A 6,973-nucleotide genomic window follows, 5' to 3' on the forward strand; every position below is an offset into this window, starting at 1 on the left:
TCATGTGCAGCACCACCCATCCTAGTATGAGGCCTCAATGACTTGGGTGACGGTACATGCAAATGATAAAATAAAACGCGAAAATACCTGTGAGTCTCCTCATGCATCCTTAGCCGCTGCTGAAAAACGTACTTCAAAGTCAGCAGTTATGGCAGCGGCCGTGGTTGTCATAGTGGACGTAGCTGGACCTGTGATGGTGGCCTCTCAACCATGTGCGGGATCCTCTGCCTCTGTGATGTAACGCCCAGAAATTTCGCTAATTTGTATAAGCGAATATAGAAGTTTGTATATTAGTCGGGTTATGATCTTTAAGGTTGAGGGGTCTCTTGTGGTCATTCTAATAGTTCATTTAATAAAATTTGGAAACAAGTAAACACAATTGCAAAATAGAAGGGCCAGATTGTAATATGTTGGGGAATTATAACCTAGGCCGCCCACTCCTTTGTTCTTGCGATCGGCAGCTCCTAAGCACCCCCATTCATCATTTTCTTCCTTAATCCAGCCATCTCAAGGATAATAATCTAATTCCGGGTTGGCTCTAGGCCTAGGTTCATCTTTTTCTTCGTTAATCCACTTATTATACTCATTTACTGATCCATTCTTTCGGTTAGGTTAAATCGGTGGCTGCCTGATTTGGTCAATTCGGGGGCTGATTAGTTAAGGTTTCTTGTTCTAATAACTCCCTAGGTATGTCACTTACAACATACTAAATTTCATGGTCATTGGAATTGGTAGGTTGGTTAATTGTTAATAGTTTGGAAACTAGGATTTTGGTCGTTTAAATTGGTAATTGTCGTGTTTCGTGTGTTGTTTGAGGGAATTAACAACCAATTCAGATTGTGTATTATTAATATGATAAATGGGCTGTGAAAATATTAATTTTTAATAAAACGGGGCTGAATTGGTTGGTGATTGCTCGAACGGTTCGGTAGAGCGCAAATTCTCGCTTAAACGGTAATTCGTGCGTTGTACAAGAGAGTTGCTGACCCATTCAGCTCGTGTAGTGTCGTGGGGACTTATTGGCTGTAATAATACTATATTTTACCTATACGGGGCTGAGTTGGTTGGTAATTGCTCAAACGGTTCGATAGAACGCGCATTCTTGCTTAATCGGTAATTCGTGCGTTGTACAAGGGAATTGCGACCCATTCAGCTTGTGTAGTGTTGTGTGGACTTATGGACTGTAATAACAAAAATTTTATCTGAGCGGGCCTGATTTGGTTGGTAATTACTTAAACGGCTTGATAACGTGCTAATTCGACACAATTAACGTAAACCGGGTGTAGTTCGGAAACCCTTTTCTTACCCCGGTTTTATTTATGGGTGGTTTTGGTAAATTAAAGGCCTCGGAAGCTTATGTAATTTAAATTATTATGGTTGAGGCTTCGGGTCAATTAAATTATGTTAGGACGTCCCGTAGAATAAGCGAGTTGGTTCGGGTTAGTTAGTAATTGTTGGGTGCAACCCGACAAGCTTTGATTTGTGGAATTGCTTAGAGGTTCTCTAGCTCGTTGGTACTTGTGTGACTCGTGTTAGGTGAGTTTCATGATGCCCTTTTTAATCTTTTACGTTTTGGGCTAGCATACACACCTTATTACAATTTTACCCGTTAAAACTATTTGTATGGTATTGCATAGTTTTACTCGTATTTGTACATTTTTGAAATCATGTATGTATTATATTCTGTACCTTAGGATATTTAAGCCTCGTCTATGATCATATATTCCTGAAGGTTATATATATTATTTATAGGCTAGGCTTGAGGATATTATTTGGCCTTGTATTAATTCCTAGACTATTCATTATTTATAGCTTACGCGTAATGATGTCATTTGGTTGATTGATTGGCTAGTATGTATGTAAGTGTGCCTATTGATGTGTATACTTTGATAAACTGTGACCGGGTCAAATATATTACTTGAGGAATACTCGTGTTGCATGGTTATGTTAAGGCGGGTCAAATATATTACTTGAGTCCTTGACTTCGTGTTTTGTGACTTGGGGTGAGGAGGCCCGCCGTTTTGTTGAACCGTGACCGAGTAAAATATATTACTCGAGGAAGAAACGGGGTGGGGCGGCTTGTATTACGCATTTATGTTTTTACCTCGACCGGGTCAAATATATTACTCGAGGAAGACTCGTGATGAGGAGGACCGTGTTTGCGTGTTTGACCGAGGAAAATTATTTATTATTTTCTCCACTATTTTATAGTTATTAATTTAAACTGATTTATAAATGTCGTTTATAAAAACATGAACTCACTCATCTTAAGCTTACTTTGTGTGTATGTTAGATTGATTTTCAGGTGGAGAAGTTGGGAATTACCGCTTGGACGTGCTCGAGACTACCCGGATGGTTGAAGGCATATCTAGTCGAAGAATTAATAAAGCAAACTGTTTTCTTTTCTTTTTGTTACTAGATGTATTTAAAATTTGGTTTTTGGGCATAATTCTCGGTTTTGGGTTTTGCACTTGAATATTTTCCGCTGCATGTAACTCTAGACGTGTTTTGAATAAATTGGAACATTTTTTTAACATTACTTATAAATATTGGCGTATGATGACCAACTGTAGGACTCCCGGGTTTCGGGGCCTTACATGTGAACTCTCAACAGCCTGTGTCCCAGCCGGTGTCACTGCCTGTACCTCCACCCAACGAGGCGGGTCCCCATAAGTAAATATCCCGGCCTTTTGAGCATCGTCCAATTTCACTACCCCTGTATCCGGTCCCTCAGTCAAATACTCAATTGGATACCTCTCAAACACTCCCAAATATGCAACAATTTGAGTAATAATAGGACCCAAAGCCAACCACGTCACCGCCCCTCCGCACGTTGGCCACCACGACTCATAGATGATACTAAAATAGTCTCTTGGTTGACCTCGTGGCCACCGATCATTCTATACAAACAAAAGAGATCCAAATTGCTACACTTATCATGGCCCGACCAACGACCGATGAAAGTGGAAGCAATAACTTTGTGAACATACCTGGGCACCGGATCTCGAATAGCAGCCTCAACACATTACTAGAATGCGATCCATCACCAATAGTAGGCCAAAACTCCGATAAAACGTTTGATGAAATCCAAAACCCGCAGGTCCCATTGGTAATCCCATGAATACTCTCTCTAAAAATGGCAGTTTGAGTCTTTACTTCAGTATACAAACCCGCAACAATTGCAAACCTCGGTACTGTCATCTCAAAAATCTGCCGTCCCAACGAAAACGACACTGCATGTGGCAAATCAAAGTCACCCATCTTGTGTTGAAATATCGAGTAAAACTCGTGCACAAGCTCATCATGCTGCTGTCTCTCAAACCTCAATACTGTGGCCCAACGTGGCCCCAACAAATCTCTGATCTGCTCAACCCGACTGATAGTACCTAAGAACTCCCAATCAAAGGTCTTGTGTCGCAACAACTGCACATCAGCAATCCTATCTTAAACCTCACGCTCTGCCGATCCCAAACCAAACCTCAGTATAATGTGGGGGGTATCCTCATCACCCATAATATCCTTAGTAGCAGCTCCATCAACATCATATCGAATACGTCTCCTCACATACTCATGTGCACTCGGATCGAAATCCTGTTATTTACGCGGCCTCTTGCGCCTACCGGAGCCTGAACCTTCTGGTGGCTGCGACATATCTTCAATCGGTTCGATTACACATGAACTAGTTATGAGAGGTGGTGGTTAACGATGGCTTTGGTGTTTTGACAGTGTGATGAGGGTGATGGTTTCGGCGACGGTGATGGGTTGAGAGAAGGGATGTGAGAGAGGAAAGTAACGGGGATGTTCTATGGTGATGTAGGTGGTTATTATAATTGGTTGTGGATAATGTTTAGGTCGGTGGCTTTTATTATTTTTTCTGCAGTTTTGTTTTACTTCGCGTAGCGTCAAGCATTGACAATGATGGTGGTTCGCGTAGCGTGACCCAGTTTAATTTTAATTAGGGTTTTGTCTGGTTTGCGCTACGCGAACAAATTTTGGTAAGTTACTTCGCGTATTGCGAAGTAACAGCTTACTGTGTTAATTTATTGTCCTTCGCGTACGGCGAATGGACAACATGTGCCGTGCGAAGTGCCACGGTCACTGGAAAAATGATGACTTTTGATCTCAAAATTTTTCTATGTTTCAAAACATTTACTCTCTTTTTCTCCCTTAACCATCCTTACAAGATGTAAGCATACAATTCATACCTAGCACTCCATATGATGATTATTTTGCTTACCACAACGCCTAAACACCAATCTGAAGTTATGTTTCCCCATACTTTATCTCCGCTATACACTGCACATTCGAGGCAAACAATTAGTAAAATAAGGCTCATATTATATAAATACACACTTACAAATCCGGGTTGCCTCCTGGATAGAGCTAAATTGAATGTCTACAGCTCAACATTCATTGAGTCTTTCAGTCGACCAAATATGTCAGTTTGTCTGCAATGAAGCAGACCTCCGACTTGTGTATGCTCTTGTTAAAATCCGAATCCTCCAAGTAAGGCTTCAATCGATGCCCATTGATTACTTTCCTTAAGTGGCCATCAAAATCTTTAATCTCCACTTCACCGAACTTGCCAACTCGTTTGACTTGATAAGGTCCCGCCCATTTGCTCTTCAGCTTTCCCGGGAATAGCTTCAATCGTGAGTTGTATAGCCAAACTCGTTGCCCTTCCTCAAACGTCTTCCTTCTCAACTTAGCGTCATGAACCCTCTTCATCTTTTCCTTATAAGCGGACGCACATTCATACGCTTCATCTCGCAACTCTTCTAGCTCACATATATTCAACTTTCTTTGCTTACCTGAACACTCATAATTTTGATTAATATTCTTAACTGCCCATAATACACAATGGGTAAGTTCAACTGGTAAATGACACCCTTTCCGATAAACTAACTGATAAGGGGTGGTTCCAATAGACATTTTCAAAGCCATACGGTAAGCCCGTAAAGCATCATTTAATTTATTTGACCAATATTTACGATTGAGTCTTACCGTCTTTTGCAAAATCTCTTTGAATTGCCTATTAGTAACATCCAATTTGCGACTCGTTTGAGGATGATATGAAGGGGCAATGCGGTGGTTCACACCATACCGTTTAAGCAATTTGGCAAACTTAAAAATTTTAAAATGTGTGCCCCCATAGCTAATTCTGATGCGAGGAACACCAAACCTTGAAAATATGTTTGATTGGACAAATTTGCAAACGACGGTATAATCATTTGTCTTGGTGGCGATTGCTTCTACCCATTTAGAAATATAATCGACCGCAGTCAAGATATATAGATCCCCAAAGGAATTTGGGAACGGGCCCATGAAATCAATCTCCCAATTATCAAAGGTGCCGAAAATGAGGACTGGTTGCATGGGCATCTAGTCCCTGTTGATGCCACCCATTTTTTGGCATATAATGCAATTTTTCACAAACTCAACTGCGTCTTTAAAGAGGGAGGGCCAGTAAAATCCAAAAACTAGTACTCTATGTCCTGTATTTTGACCACTGAAATGTCCACCACATTCCGATGAATGGGCGTGGTGCAACACACTATTTTCTTCCTCCGGTATGCACCTCCTCATCACTTGATCTGGACCCACCTTGAATAGGTACGGGTCTTCCCACACATAATACTTTACCTCTGACAAGAAGTGCTACTTCTTCTTCTTTGGCCAAAATTTGATTGTATCTGCAACAAGAAAATTAATAATGTTAGCATACCAAGGTAAAGTTGACATAGAAAATAGTTGTTCATCTAGAAACGACTCATTTATGGCCATAACCCCTTCCTCCTCTTCTTTTCCAATCAATTTGGATAAGTGGTCTGCAACAACATTCTCGCACCCCTTCTTATCACAGATCTCCACATCGAACTCACGAAGAAGCAAAATCCATCTGATCAAGCACGGATTTGCATCATTCTTCTCCATCAATTATTCAACTACGCTATGATCTAAAAATACGACAACTTTGCTTCCCCAAATATATGATAGAAATTTATCCAATGCATATACTACCGCAAGAAACTCCTTTTCCATGGTGGTATAATTATTTGAGCATCGGAAAGGGTCTTCTTGCATAGTATATGGTAGCGGGTTTCTTATTCACCCGTTAACCTAAGACACTCCCCGACCACATAGTCACTCACGTCACACATAATTTTAAATGGAAGTGACCAATCGGGTGACAACAAGATCGGGGCTTCGACCAATTTGTTTTTAAGCACGCTAAAAGCATTTAAACAATCTTCATCAAAAGCAAATGGTACATCTTTTAGTATCAAATTACACAACGGTTTTGTGATGTCACTAAAATTTTTTATGAACCATCGGTAAAATCCGGAATGTCCCAAAAATGACCGGATTTCCTTAACATTCGTAGGTGGTGGTAGATTAGATATGACTTTTACATTTGCTCGGTCAACCTCAATCCCCCTACTTGAGATGACATGCCCCAAAACCGTTCACTCTTGAACCATAAAATGGCTCTTTTCCCAACTTAAGACCAAATTCGTTTCCAAACTTCTTTTTAGATTTTTGTTATTTCATTCAAACACGATTCAAAAGATGAGCCGAAAATAGAATAGGCATCCATAAAAATTTCTAGTGAATCCCCGACCATATCTGAAAATATACTCATCATACACCTTTGAAAGGTGGCCGGGGCATTACACAAACCAAAACGGATTCGCCTAAATGCGAAAGTGTCGTATGGACAAGTGAAAGTGGTCTTATGTTGGTTATCGGGGTGAATAGCAATCTAATTATAACACGAATAACCATCTAAAAAGCATTAAAATATCTCACCTGATAATTTCTTGATGATATGATCGATGAAAGGTAGAGGGAAACCGTCCTTGGAAGCTGCAGCATTCAACTTCCTATAGTCAACACAAATTCGCCACCCGGTTTCCGGTCGGGTGGTAATCTCTTCACCTATTATTACGGGTTATCTGAATACCCGCCTTCT

This window comes from Bidens hawaiensis, unplaced genomic scaffold (genome assembly GCF_021521415.1).
Source record: "Bidens hawaiensis isolate Kalapana, Puna unplaced genomic scaffold, B.hawaiensis_p1.1 tig00001206_1, whole genome shotgun sequence".
Lineage (NCBI taxonomy): Eukaryota > Viridiplantae > Streptophyta > Magnoliopsida > Asterales > Asteraceae > Bidens > Bidens hawaiensis.